General features: G+C 45.6%; 1 long non-coding RNA gene across 1 annotated transcript in view; it reads right to left on the reverse strand.

The window, feature by feature from the left end:
- The window catches only part of LOC126145889 (uncharacterized), a 1192902-nt gene that overhangs the window by 317543 nt on the left and 859198 nt on the right, over nucleotides 1-16161 (reverse strand). The window lies entirely within an intron of this gene.

The following is a 16161-nucleotide window of genomic DNA, read 5'->3' on the forward strand; positions in this document are numbered from 1 at the left end:
TGACGCTATTGAACTGCGACTTTAAGATATTTTCTCGACTGTTGGCGGCGCGGATACGCCAGACCTTACGAAATGTTATCTCACCCGATCAAACGTCATTAGAAGGCGACAATAATATTCAAAGAGCACTCAGTGATTATCGTGACTTGATCGCACTGGCGAGGGCATGTCGTCTAAAGGGTGCACTGGCGGCAATCGATTTTAGTCAAGCTTTCGACCGAGTGGACCACGACTATTTGGAAGCGGTCCTCCAACATATGCGGTACGCACAGCCATTCGTCACTGTCGTCATGCGACTACTCCGTGGCGCGACAGCTAAGGTGATCGTCAACGGCCGAACTTCGCAGCCCCTCACCATTTCTCGATCGATACGCCAAGGCTGCCCTCTCTCCACTTTACTTTACGCTGTGGCCATGGAACCTCTCCTCTGCGGCCTGCGCCAACGACTAACGGGTATGACGTTACGAGGCCACACTTTCCGATGTAAAGCGTACGCTGGCGACCTGGTGATTGTCATCCGCAACGGTGACGACACCGCTAGCGCACTGAATTGGATAGAGAAATATGGCATGGCCACTGGTAGTCGTATCAACGTCGCAAAATCGGTGGCGATGAACATCGGGGCCGGATTGTCTGAGAACAGTGTCACCCCTTTACAGCTCAGAGATAGTTTGAAATGTCTCGGCATTGATTTTACAGACGATATACGACGGACCGCTGCTCACAACTTTCGACGGCTTTTACGAAATGTTCGGACTGGAATTGCCAACAACCGCCTACGAGCCCTGGACATCGTCCAAAGGACCCAGTATGTTAACACACATTTAGCGTCACGCATTCCGCACATCGCCCAGATATTACCTATACCGGTGATGTTAGCTCGCCGTATACTTGCGGCTTTTGGGTCCTTCGTGAGTTCAGGAATGCTTTTCAAGATCAAATATGAGACTCTCACCCTTCCCCCGGATCGGGGAGGGCTTGGCCTTTATCACGTTCATGACAGAGCGGTCGCCCTATTTGTGAGCACATTAGTCAAACTATGGCACCGCCGTCCGGACAGTTTGACCAGTTTGTTAATAGAAGAACTAGCACCGCCCTCCCTGTTGCCGCCTGTGCCGATACACCACGCCCCCTCCTCGCTCTTCTACATCGGTGTCTTTTACCTCGAACTCAGTTACGTTCGGCTTGCCTTACCAGCGACTCACCTGACGACGGCAAAAGTGGTTTATAGGGTCCTGCAACGTGGACGACCCGATAACGTCGTGGAGAGGAAGCACCCGAACGTCAACTGGCGAGTAGTGTGGAGGACAATTCACCACGTAACACTGGACACTGACGGTAAGCAGGTGACCAGATCAAGACTACATGCGATCCACATGGTCGACTCACCCACGTGCACGAGCTGCGGCGTTCAAGACAACGATGAACACCGTCTTAGCTGTGGCGAGTCTACGGCAGTGTGGCACTTAGTGAGGCAAATGTCAGCACTTCCTTCGGGTAACGCCGAATCATATCGACCCCAAGACTATCCTATTCCCGGATGAGATATATTACCCACGCACTAAAACTAATGCAATGACGTGGCTTCGTGGACATGCAGTGCATTATTTGTTTCAAGACGGCACTAAGGACACTTTAGACTTTTGGAACTATTTGCAGGAACGACATTGCAAGATCCTCCGTAACCCAAAGTATCGACAATATTTTTCCAATTTTTTGTGGAGTGCGTTCCACGACCCTCCACGTAGCTGAAACATCACGGGTAAGAGAAGCTAAGATTACAAGACGTGGTACAACGTGGGATCTACTTTCATCATTACGAGAAGTCATACCTGGATGATACAGCAGATGGAGAGTTTCGTTGTGAACCCTCACACTCTGTAGCAGTATTTGCCCCATTTCCTCTTTTTGTCCCCGGTGCGAAAAGGTCTTCGCAGTTTTTGTTTTCCCATCCAGTGCAAGATGTAGCACTGGTTAATGGTGGTAAGGATTCCACCTTTCAGTTTTGTTTCAGGGTTTCCTTCGCCCCGCACTTTGCTCTCTTTCTTTATGCCTTTTTCTACAACTATTAGCATGGTTTTAGTTATGTGCGTCCCCAACTCGACCCAACGAGTGCACTTACTAGTTTTCAGTTCCTTACTGTTAAAAAAAAAAAAAATAAATAAAAAAAATAAAAATTTAAAAAAATTAAAATTAAATAAATGAATAAATAAACTATAAAAAATCACAATAATACACCAACTGCATCCTTTGTACCACATATCCCCAGGATGGGAGGGTGGAGACATTGTGGCCAGGCCTCGGGTCGCGACCCCTGCCCACCTTGCCTCCGCCAACCCACTACCTGATCTATCTCCCCCCCCCCCCCCCAAAAAAAAAAGTAGTTCTAAGTTCTAGGGGACTGATGACCATAGATGTTAAGTCCCATAGTGCTCAGAGCCATTTGAACCATTTTTGAAACATTCCTCACACACAAATAAAGAAAAGATGTTATGTGGACATGTGTCCGGAAACGCTTAATATCCATGTTAGAGCTCATTTTAGTTTCGTCAGTATGTACTGTGCTTCCTCGATTCACCGCCAGTTGGCCCAATTGAAGGAAGGTAATGTTGAGTTCCGTGCTTGTGTTGACATGCGACTCATTGCTCTACAGTACTAGCATCAAGCACATCAGTACGTAGCATCAACAGGTTAGTGTTCATCAGGAACGTGGTTTCGCAGTCAGTGCAAGGTTTACAAATGCGGAGTTGGCAGATGCCCATTTGATGTATGGATTAGCACGGGGCAATAACCGTGGCGCGATACGTTTGTATCGAGACAGATTTCCAGACGTTCGAAGCAATTGATCGGCGTCTTAGTGAGCACGGAACATTCCAGCCTATGACTCGCGACTGGGGAAGACCTAGAACGACGAGGACACCTGCAATGGACGAGGCAATTCTTCGTGCAGTTGACGATAACCCTAATGTCAGCGTCAGACAAGTTGCTGCTGTACAAGGTAACGTTGACCACGTCACTGTATGGAGAGTGCTACGGGAGAACCAGTTGTTTCCGTACCATGTACAGCGTGTGCAGGCACTATCAGCAGCTGATTGGCCTCCACAGTTACAGTTCTGCGATTGGTTCATCCAACAATGTGCCAATCCTCATTTCAGTGCAAATGTTCTCTTTACGGATGAGGCTTCATTCCAACGTGTTCAAATTGTAAATTTTCACAATCAACATGTGTGGGCTGACGAGAATCCGCACGCAGTTGTGCCATCACGTCATCAACGCAGATTTTCTGTGAACGTTTGGGCAGGCATTGTTCGTGATGTCTTGACTGGGCCCCATGTTCTTCCACCTACGCTCAATGGAGCACGTTATCATGATTTCATACGGGCTGCTGCTAGAACATGTGCCTTTACGAAATGGTTCAAATGGCTCTGAGCACTATGGGACTCAACTGCTGAGGTCGTAAGTCCCCTAGAACATAGACCTACCTAAACCTAACTAACCTAAGGAAATCACACACATCCATGCCCGAGACAGGATTCGAACCTGCTACCGTAGCGGCCGCGCGGTTCCAGACTGTAGCGCCTAGAACCACTCGGCCACTCGTGCCTTTACAAGTACGACACAACATGTGGTTCATGCACGATGGAGCTCCTGCACATTTCAGTCGAAGTGTTCGTACGCTTCTCAACAACAGATTCGGTGACCGATGGATTGGTAGAGGCGGACCAATTCCGTGGCCTCCACGCTCATCTGACCTCAACCCTCTTGACTTTCATTTATGGGGGCATTTGAAAGCTCTTGTCTACGAAACCCCGGTACGAAATGTAGACACTCTCCGTGCTCGTATTGTGGACGGCTGTGATACAATACGCCATTCTCCAGGGCTGCATCAGCGCATCAGGGATTCCATGCGACGGAGGGTGGGTGCATGTATCCTCGCTAACGGAGGACATTTTGAACATTTCCTGTAACAAAGTGTTTGAAGTCACACTGGTACGTTCTGTTGCTGTGTGTTTCCATTCCATGATTAATGTGATTTGAAGAGAAGTAATAAAATGAGCTCTAACATGGAAAGTAAGCGTTTCCGGACACATGTCCACATAACATATTTTCTTTCTTTGTTTGTGAGGAATGTTTCCTGAAAGTTTGGCCGTATCTTTTTGTAACACCTTGTAGATATGCCAAATCGGATGATTCTTTTTGATACACCCTGTACAGTAGCAGTTCCCAATGCCGCACACATCCGGTGTGGTGTACGCATTGTCTCGTGATACTAAAGGACAGCTGCAGTGCGTATGAATGAAGCAGGTGGCAGCTGTGCTCATTACGTGGAGCAGATCTGCGCGAGGCGCCGGCGGCCATCTGTTGCCTGGAGCGAGCAGCGCGCGGCCTGCGCTCTCTGCAGCGGCACGCCTCGATAAATATTTGCTCGTCACTACGGGGGCGCTGCATTATTCCGGCCCGCACGTGTGCGAAAGCCCGCCCGGTAGTTCGAGGGAGAGGCAATGCGGTGTCTCCGCGACAGTCATATGCTAGAGTGCGCCGCATCAGCTGCTTCATAATAATTTAGCGTTCCATCAGTTCTGCAGTCACTTTTGTTGCTAGTTGCTTCCGTGAACCACAGCAGCTGCTAACAGTCGATCTTCGCTTCGTTTGGAGTGCACTAAATTATGGGAAAACGCCTGTCGAGGATGGGGCTGTGGCCATTTCGCAAACAACCCAACGGAAATTCTTGTCTAGTCCCTAGTCTGTACCTCACTTGCCCAGAAAATTGTACAACGTGATACAAATTCGATTCAGTATCACACAGAGTTAAAGGGGAACAATAACTGACGTCTGAAAGTGTCTGAATGCGCTATACTCTACAAGTACTCTATAAATAAAGTGTACACTCAATAAGTAAACAAAGTAACTAAGTACACTGACGTCCATTAAAATTGTTACACCTTGAAGACTGTTTGCAACAAACATGAAACTTGTACGCGGCCACATACTTTGATGGACGAATGATTAACATTTCAGCGCAACCGCATGAAATATTCATAGGCACCAATAATGCTGCGTCTGCGGCGTTACTTACTTGTAAAGTACAACGATGGTCTTCTTGTTCCTTCTGCATTCTCCGTAAAGAAGCAGCGATCGGGTTTCTCTTGGTTTGTGGGAGTCTTTTTTTTCCAAACCATTCGGCACTCGACACATGGGAATGGTACAAAAGGAATAAAAGCTACATTTCCTCTGTGCCCGTTTTATACTTGTATCGCGGTGGTACAACATACTTTTTCCTCCTTATCCGATGTGACCTATTTCCTTATTTGGGTATGAATCACGAACTTAAAGAAATCAGTTTCATGTTCAAAACAGATAACTCCGAAGTTATAAATATTGCAGTTACTCCGAAACTAGTAATCAGGTTTTGAAGAGTGTAACGGCGTTGGTTTTCTTCTGTTATATAGCTAGGATTAATAGCAGTAGAAATTAATATGCACTACAGCTCGAAAATTTCGATCACCTATCTATCACAACTGTAGATTTGTGGTTCAAACAAGGATTTCGTTTAGAATATTATATCATATATTGTTCTGATAATAAACAACCACAAATATGTAAAGACTAAGCGTCTCTGTTGTGTATCTGACTGGTTGTTCACCTAAATGACAGCTGATCGCTTTCCGCGACACTGAAGTGTCTTAGATAACTAAGACGGCTCAATTCAAATAGGCCTCATGCCTTCAGCTATGTGTGTAGCAACCAGTTCCCATTAGTTTACAGCGTTGTGTGTGCATCTGGCAGTATGCTTGTATATCTGATGAGCTTCTTACCATGTTACCTCATAACGGAACAGGAGGAGATTGTAATTGAAAAACGTGCTGCAATTGTAGCTATGCAGCAGGAAGGCTCTTCTAGCAGGGCTACAGCAACAAAAGTTGGCTAATGCCATCTACAGTGGTGTATACATTGCAGCGCTTCAAGCAAACTTTTGCCAATGCAAGCGTTTCGCGATCTGCAAGATCCGAGTAACATCACTCAGGGCAGATCAGTTCATATGTGTACAGAGTAGAAATTAGAGGATACGTACTGCACCTTAAATTCGCAAGGAGGTGAATAGTATGCGAAATGCTCCAGTGTTTATCTCAGCGGTGTAACGCCGTCTTCGTGAACAAGTTTTAAAGGAGTGTGTGGTGTCACCGCCAGACACCACACTTGCTAGGTGATAGCCTTTAAATTTGCCGCGGTCCGCTAGTATACGACGGACCCGCGTGTCGCCACTGTCAGTGATTGCAGACCGAGAGCCGCCACACGGCAGGTCTAGAGACACTTCCTAGCACTCGCCCCATTATGGATTAAAGTTAAGTATTCCAGCAGCTACGTATTATTTTTACTAGACTCAACTCCTTTAACTGTTCCAGACCTCACGCCAGCCTGCGTGAGCTTAACGCGTGCCTTTCGGCTACCGGTCATAGTGGCTTGGCTGTCTTGCCAAGTCACAACAGAGTGCGTAGTGGCCGAAGGCCTTTATTACATAATCAAAATAAGGTGAAAAGATTGCAATTGCCACAGCAACATAAAAAAAGTGTAGCGAAGGTGCAGAGTGTTATTCAATAATTAATCTAAGTTTGAAGTTTTTATAAGGAATCGTCAAATGATTATTCGTCGACTTTGTGGAGAACGTGTGAAGAGTTAGTGTGCCACGTTAACCGTCAAGCATGGTGGAGGTTCCTTCATGGTGTGAGGATGTTTTGCGGGTGATGAAATCGGTGATCTAATGAGAATTAATGGCACATTAAAGGAGGAAGGATATCACAGCATACCGATGAACAGTGCAATTCAAACCGTTGGTCGTGGATTTGTTCCGTAGCAGTAATCCTAAAAATGCTTCTAAAGTGTTGCAGAGGCTATATCAATATGAAAAAGAAATGTGGGGAACTGAAGTATATGATATGGTCAATTCACATTCTGACTTAAATCCCACTGAACTCTTACGGGGCGAACTTGACAGTCGGTCAGAATATTGAGGTCATATAATGCTGAAGATCGCAGAATAATTTACAGACGTGTTGGATTGCCACGTCTGTAAAAACACAACAAAATCTTATCTCTAGAAGCCCAAAAGTTTGTGCAGCTGTTCCGAGGGCAAAGGGTGGAGAAGAGGCTGAAATCTAAACCGTCTTGTGTCGTACTTAATGATTGAGGGAGGGTATTTTCTTAGTCTATTTAGTTTGTACGATAATATACGGAAATAAATTACATAGTTTTTATCAAGGATGATAGAAAACTTTTGACTGGCACTGTATCTAGATTGAGCCTTTAGACTGTGCGGCTGGTCCCGGCGGAGGTTCGAGTCCTCCCTCGGGCATGGGGGTGTGTGTGTATGTGTTTGTCCTTAGGATAATTTAGGTTAAGTAGTGTGTAAGCTTAGGAACTGATGACCTTAGCAGTTAAGTCATATAAGATTTCACTCACATTTGAACATCCGATCCGAATATGGGACTAATCAGGAATCTCTTGTCAATGGAGGGATCATCATGACACTTTTCCAGTTACAGGCCACATGTCCTGTGGATATACATTACGTGTATTTAATGCAGTACTTTTCATTGCCTTCAGCATCCCAGTACCGTTGACCATTGTCAATTCTTCCGCCTTTAAGAGGAGTTTCCTCTACAGGGGAAAAATTCTCCCATGAACCCCGTCCGCTCCCCTTGCCTCCTTGACAAGGCCATTGGGAAAACGGCGGTGGATCTTTATTCCGGAAATCTTCTGCCGTAATTGCTCATGGTTTTTATTCATACTGTAAGCCGTAAGCAGTGGCTGAGATCGAACCCGGGCCCCAGGACGTTTTAATTAGTGATCAGGAACGCTATGCGTCATCGACGATGACCATGTTTTAAACACTTCACTGAAATTCCGCGTTTTCACTTGGGTGGCGAAGAAGGTAAGAACATACGACATCTCAGCTCAGTTGAGCTCAGGTCATCTCAGCTCAGAAACTTCGTTTTCGGGAATTTTGACTCTGTAGGTACTGTATACATTGTTTCAATCAATTCTGTAGCTTTTTGTCAAATGATACCTCAGGTATGACTCTGTGCGTCCACGTTCCTTAAAATCGTCAACATAAAAGCTTCGACTGTACGCAGATGTAATGTTTTACAGAGAAATGTCCTTGGTAGGTAATAGAACAGACTACCTTAAAATCATTTTCATTCGGTGTAGATGGAATACCTCCCTCGTTAGTATAGGCCACGGCTGAGTTACCAGTCCGACTGTGCCAAAAAACAGCGACCTTATCCATTGCCATCGTGTGTTGCGTCTACAGAAAATTCGAACGGGTATTTGGTCCCCACTTTTCCTGAATGCGAGTCGAATGTCTCAACCACTGAGCACTACAATTTCTAATATCCCGTGTGTATACATCAAATCACAACTATAACGTTCAGAACCTCCAACATGAGACACTTACAAAGACATACCCCCGGAGAGAGGCGCAACACTGCAAACAATTTGTTAGTAATCAGAGTTTGGGTATATGCATCAGATGAAGAGAAACAAACGGGTGTCTCTGAAGAATGGGTAACGAACTGGCCAAAGCAAGTATAGTGCAAAGTTCCGGTTGGTGCAGGCGAAGAAATAATTATTGTAGCGAAGAATCTTTTTATAGTAAAAGAATTGCGAAAGAAGATTCTGAAAATGCACATTTTAAGCGTAGCAATGTATAGGTATGAAACTTAGGTTTTGGGCAAGCCAATAATGGCCAATCTGGAAATATCTCGAATGCGTCGCTACATAACTGTGTTATAAAGTTATTCCCTTTTCCATTCTTTCCACGCTTTTGTATTCCACGAACACGTTTCTTACCTGTCTTCTTTTTGAGATTTCGTCTAAGATTGCTGAATGAAGATCGGAAATTTTGACAGCCGTAACTTCAAATTTTTTACACTCCACTCCACTCTCCAGAAACCTATATTAAGTTTGACCAACAAGGAATTAGGACTCTGTATTACCTTCCCGCCTCCATCATAGAGTCTTGACAGAAACTGCCTTTTGTATAACTGAATGAAAGCGGCTAGATCTGAGCCAGATGCAATGGTGCGTTTTCCCCCGTTCGATCGTTCCCCGCAGCCGAGAGCACGGTAGAACGTTACAGCGGATCCGAAAAGAAGAACCGTTCGGATCACCTAGAAAACGAGAGAGACGGTCACCTCGTTTGGCGCTCTTGTTCGCCAGCGATGCGTTCTGGCAACGCGCTGGCGTCTTGCCCGTTTACGAAAGGTCGCGAGTTTCTTCGTCCCGCACAGTTCGCCAGTGCTGCTTACAGTTACCGCTCAAAAGATTCTTTTGGCGTAAAGTGATTCTTTAGGTCGCAAGCTACGCCGAAGATGCCTCAGAAGCTGCAGTAATGTAACGTACACGATGCATTTCTCGATAAGCAGCTGACAGGAGATGCGAAATACACTCCTGGAAATGGAAAAAAGAACACATTGACACCGGTGTGTCAGACCCACCATACTTGCTCCGGACACTGCGAGAGGGCTGTACAAGCAATGATCACACGCACGGCACAGCGGACACACCAGGAACCGCGGTGTTGGCCGTCGAATGGCGCTAGCTGCGCAGCATTTGTGCACCGCCGCCGTCAGTGTCAGCCAGTTTGCCGTGGCATACGGAGCTCCATCGCAGTCTTTAACATTGGTAGCATGCCGCGACAGCGTGGACGTGAACCGTATGTGCAGTTGACGGACTTTGAGCGAGGGCGTATAGTGGGCATGCGGGAGGCCGGGTGGACGTACCGCCGAATTGCTCAACACGTGGGGCGTGAGGTCTCCATAGTACATCGATGTTGTCGCCAGTGGTCGGCGGAAGGTGCACGTGCCCGTCGACCTGGGACCGGACCGCAGCGACGCACGGATGCACGCCAAGACCGTAGGATCCTACGCAGTGCCGTAGGGGACCGCACCGCCACTTGCCAGCAAATTAGGGACACTGTTGCTCCTGGGGTATCGGCGAGGACCATTCGCAACCGTCTCCATGAAGCTGGGCTACGGCCCGCACACCGTTCGGCCGTTTTCCGCTCACGCCCCAACATCGTGCAGCCCGCCTCCAGTGGTGTCGCGACAGGCGTGAATGGAGGGACGAATGGAGACGTGTCGTCTTCAGCGATGAGAGTCGCTTCTGCCTTGGTGCCAATCATGGTCGTATGCGTGTTTGGCGCCGTGCAGGTTAGCGCCACAATCAGGACTGCATACGACCGAGGCACACAGGGCCACCACCCGGCATCATGGTGTGGGGAGCGATCTCCTACACTGGCCGTACACCACTGGTGATCGTCGAGGGGACACTGAATAGTGCACGGTACATCCAAACCGTCATCGAACCCATCGTTCTACCATTCCTAGACCGGCAAGGGAACTTGCTGTTCCAACAGGACAATGCACGTCCGCATGTATCCCGTGCCACCCAACGTGCTCTAGAAGGTGTAAGTCAACTACCCTGGCCAGCAAGATCTCCGGATCTGTCCCCCATTGAGCATGTTTGGGACTGGATGAAGCGTCGTCTCACGCGGTCTGCACGTCCAGCACGAACGCTGGTCCAACTGAGGCGCCAGGTGGAAATGGCATGGCAAGCCGTTCCACAGGACTACATCCAGCATCTCTACAATCGTCTCCATGGGAGAATAGCAGCCTGCATTGCTGCGAAAGGTGGATATACACTGTACTAGTGCCGACATTGTGCATGCTCTGTTGCCTGTGTCTATGTGCCTGTGGTTCTGTCAGTGTGATCATGTGATGTATCTGACCCCAGGAATGTGTCAATAAAGTTTCCCCTTCCTGGGACAATGAATTCACGGTGTTCTTATTTCAATTTCCAGGAGTGTAGAAAAACAGGACTGCTTAGAGGAGCAATGTAAAGCTGTAAAAGACCGCATGTACGCGAGAAACATGTAAGCTGCCTATTACCGAACTATCCGTTTAGTAAGTCACAGCTGCAAAACACTAACGCGAATTCTTTACAGACGAATGGAAAACAGACAGAAGCCGACCTCGGGGAAGATCAGTTTGGATTCCGTAGAAATGTTGGAACACGTGAGGCAATACTGACCCTACGACTTATCTTAGAAGAAAGATTAAGGAAAGGCAAACCTACGTTTCTAGCATTTGTAGACTTAGAGAAAGCTTTTGACAATGTTGACTGGAATAATCTCTTTCAAATTCTGAAGGTGGCAGGGGTAAAATACAGGGAGCGAAAGGCTATTTACAATTTGTACAGAAAGCAGATGGCAGTTATAAGAGTCGAGGGGCATGAAAAGGAAGCAGTGGTTGGGAAGGGAGTGAGACAAGGTTGTAGCCTATCCCCGATGCTATTCAATCTTTATATTGAGCAAGCAGTAAAGGAAACAAAAGAAAAGTTCGGAGTGGGTATTAAAATCCATGGAGAAGAAATAAAAACTATGAGGTTCGCCGATGACATTGTAATTCTGTCAGAGACAACAAAGGACTTGGAAGAGTAGTTGAACGGAATGGACAGTGTCTTGAAAGGAGGTTATAAGATGAACATCAACAAAATCAAAACGAGGATAATGGAATGTAGCCAAATTAAGTCGGGTGATGTTGAGGGAATTAGATTAGGAAATGAGACACTTAAAGTAGTAAAGCAGTTTTGCTATTTGGGGAGCAAAATGTCTGATGATTGTCGAAGTAGAGAGGATATAAAATGTAGACCGGCAATGGCAAGGAAAGCGTTTCTGAAGAGGAAAAATTTGTTAACATCGAGTATAGATTTAAGTGTCAGGAAGTCGTTTCTAAAAGTATTTGTATGGAGTGTAGCCATGTATGGAAGTGAAACGTGGATGATAAATAGCTTAGACAAGAAGAGAATAGAAGTTTTCGAAATGTGGTGCTACAGAAGAATGCTGAAGATTAGATGGGTAGATTACATAACTAATGAGGAGGTATTGAATAGGCTTGGGGAGGAGAGGAGTTTGTGGCACAACTTGACTAGAAGAAGGGATGGGTTGGTAGGACACGTTCTGAGGCATCAAGGGATCACCAATTTAGTATTGGAGGGCAGCGTGGAGGGTAAAAATCGTAGAGGGAGACCAAGAGATGAATACACTAAGCAGATTCAGAAGGATGTAGCCCGCAGTAGGTACTGGGAGATGAAGAAGCTGCACAGGATAGGGTAGCATGGAGAGCTGCATCAAACCAATCTCAGGACTGAAGACCACAACAACAACACAGAAAGTTAAAGAAACTTTTGCAGAAAAGAGAAGCAGCTGTATGAACATGAAAATTTAAAGACAATGTTATGAAAAAGAAAGTGTATGGAGGTAAAATGGGGGTGGGCAACATTTCATGAAGATTTGATAGAGCGTTAGGAGGCACCTGGTGTAGACGACATTCCTTAAGACCCATTAAGATGTTTGGGAAAACTAACAATGAATGACAGCTTGCTTCAAATGTGTGGAAATGTAAGTTAATACAGGTGAATAAGAAAAACTCTCCTGCATTCTTCGAGTGTAATATTAGTGGTGTGCTGCGTGACACATTCAAAACGATGTTCCATGCGGCTTTTCGCGAATGATGCTGTAGTATACAGAGAAGTTGCAGCATTAGAAAATTGCAGCGAAATGCAGGAAGTTCTACAGCGGATAGGCGCTTGGTGCAGGGAGTGGCAACTGACACTTAACATAGACAAATGTAATGTATTGCGAATACATAGAAAGAAGGATCCTTTATTGTATGATTATATGATAGCGGTACAAACACTGGTAGCAGTTACTTCTGTAAAATATCTGGGAGTATGCGTGCGGAACGATTTGAAGTGGAATGATCATATAAAATTAATTGTTGGTAAGGCGGGTACCAGGTTGAGATTCAGTAGGAGAGTCCTTAGAAAATGTAGTCCATCAACAAAGAAGGTGGCTTACAAAACACTCGTTCGACCTATACTTGAGTATTGCTCATCAGTGTGGGATCCGTACCAGGTCGGTTTGACGGAGGAGACAGAGAAGATCCAAAGAAGAGCGGCGCGTTTCGTCACAGGGTTATTTGGTAAGAGTGATAGCGTTACGGAGATGTTTAGCAAACTCAAGTGGCAGACTCTGCAAGAGAGGCGCTCTGCATCGCGGTGTAGCATGCTGTTCAGGTTTCGAGAGGGTACGTTTCTGGATGAGGTATCGAATATATTGCTTCCCTCTACTTATACCTCCGGAGGACATCACGAATGTAAAATTAGAGAGATTCGAGCGCGCACGGAGGCTTTCCGGCAGTCGTTCTTCCCGCGAACCATACGCGACTGAAACAGGAAAGGGACGTAATAACAGTGGCACGTAAAGTGCCCTGCTCCACACACCGTTGGGTGGTTTGCGGAGTATTAATGTAGATGTAGATGTAGATGTAGATTAAGATCTAGGAGTAACTTTGGTTTTGCAAAATGAAATAAAACGAACACGAAGATCGATTTTAGGGTAGGCGAATGGTCGGCTTTGATCTATTGGGAGAATTCTAGGAGAGTGTAGTTCATCTAGAAAGGATAGCACTACAGAGCACTTGTACGATCCATCCTTGAATACTGCTCCAGTGTTTGGGACCCTTAGCATGTCGGATTAAAGCAGACACAGAAGTAATTCATAGGCGTGCTGCTGGCTTTGTTACCGATAGATTCGAACAACATGCGAGTATTACGTAAGTGTTACGTGAATTCAAACGGAATCTTTTAAGGGAAGACGAAGTTATTTTCGCAAAACACTATTGAGAAAATATGGAGAACCAGCATATGCAACATATTGTAGATTGATTCTTTTGCCACCAAATAAAATCTCGCGTAAGGACCGCGAAAGCTACATAGGGGAAAGGAGATCTTGTATAGAAGCATATAGATACTCGTCTTTCCTTCGCTACATGTGCGAGTGGACCAGGAAACGAAATGTTTGGCGTGTTACAAGATATCCTCCTCCATGTACCATGTGCTCTCCTAGTGTATATGAAGATGTACATGCAGACAAAACGATTCCACGTGGTAAGCAGGAAGTATGAGGCAGGCGAAAGACCCTCGGACTTCAAGAAAATGCAATAACCTCAACACCAAAGAGGGCAGTTGTTGCCAGATGCAAATATAGCCGAACCATTATTTTAATAAATCATGGTTGCAAAATATTAATAAGAATTGTCTACAGAGGTCTGGAACAGATGGTGGAAGACTGCTGTCTGTTCCCATTGTGGTTCGTGCTAGAAGATTCATTTGCTTCGGAAGATATTTGCTCGAGGAAACCGATCTTGGAGAAAATAAGTGTGAGATCCTAAGAAATGTAACACACCAGCAGCACTGATTATATGACTTATCTTAGAAAATAAATTCAATAAAAATGAACCTTTATATATAGCATGTACATCTACATGGATACTCTACAAATCACGTTTAAGTGGCTGGCAGAGGGTTCATTCTCTATTATTCCAATCTCATATAACGCGCGGAAAGAATGAACACCTATATCTTTCCCTACGAGCTCTGATTTCCCTTATTTCATCATGGTGATCGTTCCTCCCTATGTAGGTCGGTGCCAACAAAATATTTTCGCATTCGAAGGAGAAAGTTGGTGATTGGAATTTCGTGAGAAGATTCTGCCACAACAAAAAACACCTTTCTTTTAATGATGTCCAGCCCAAATCGTGTACCATTTCTGTAACACTCTCCCCCATATTTCGCTATAATACAAAACATGCTGCCATTCTTTGAACTTTTTCGATGTACTCTGTCAGTCCTATCTGGTAAGGATCCCACACCACGCAGCAGTATTCTACAAGAGGACAGACAAACGTAGTGTAGGGAGTCTCCTTAGTAGATCTGTTACATTTTCCAATTGTCCTGACAATAAAACGCAGTCTTTGTAACTGAAGTTTAACGAATTCCTTTTAGCGCTCATGTGGATGACCTCAGACTTTTCGTTATTTAGGGTCAACTGCCAATATTCGCACCATTCAGATATCTTTTCTAAATCGTTTTGCAAATTGTTTTGATCTTCTGATGACTTTGTTAGTCGATAAACGACAGCGTCATCTGCAAACAACCTCAGGCGGCTGCTCAGATTGTCTCCAAAATCGTTTATATAGGTAAGGTTCAAAATAGTTCAAATGGCTCTCAGCACTATGGGAGTTAACATCTATGGCCATCAGTCCCCTAGAACTTAGAACTACTTAAACCTAACTAACCTAAGGACATCACACACATCCATGCCCGAGGCAGGATTCGAACCTGCGACCGTAGCAGTCGCGCGGCTCCGGACTGAGCGCCTAGAATATAGGTAAGGAACAGTATCTGTAGATCTACACAAAGCATTCGATAATGTTGACTGGGAAACAGTATTTGAAAGTTTGAAGTTATCAGGGATAAAATATGAGCAGTGAAACCTTATCTAGAACATATATACACTACCGGCCATTAAAATTGCTACACCAAGAAGAAATGCAGATGATAAACGGGTATTAGTTGGACAAATATATTATACTAGAACTGACATGTGATTACATTTTCACGTAATTTGGGTGCATAGATTCTGAGAAATCAGTACCCAGAACAACCACCTCCTGCCGTAATAACGGCCTTCATACGTCTGGGCATCGAGTCAAACAGAGCTTGGGTGGCGTGTACAGGTACAGCTGCCCATACAGCTTCAACATACCGCAGTTCATCAAGAGTAGTGACTGGCGTATTGTATCGAGCCAGTTGCTCGGCCACCATCGACTAGACGTTTTCAATTGGTGAGAGATCTGGAGAATGTGCTGGCCAGGGCAGCAGTCGAACTTTTCTGTATCGAGAAAGGCCCGTACAGGACCAGCAACATGCGCTCGTGCATTATCCTGCTGAAATGTAGGGTTTCGCAGGGATCGAATGAAGGGTAGAGCCACGGGTCGTAACACATCTAAAATGTAACGTCCACTGTTCAAAGTGCCGTCAATGCGAACAAGTGGTGACCGAGACGTGTAACCAATGGCACCCCATACCATCACACCGGGTGATACACCAGTATGGCGATGACGAATACACACTTCCAATGTGCGTTCACCGCGATGTCGCCAAACACGGATGCGACCATCATGAGGCTGTAAACAGAACCTGGATTCATCCGAAAAAAAGACGTTTTGGCAGTCGTGCACCCAGGTTCGTCGTTGA

This window comes from Schistocerca cancellata, chromosome 2 (assembly GCF_023864275.1).
Source record: "Schistocerca cancellata isolate TAMUIC-IGC-003103 chromosome 2, iqSchCanc2.1, whole genome shotgun sequence".
NCBI lineage: Eukaryota > Metazoa > Arthropoda > Insecta > Orthoptera > Acrididae > Schistocerca > Schistocerca cancellata.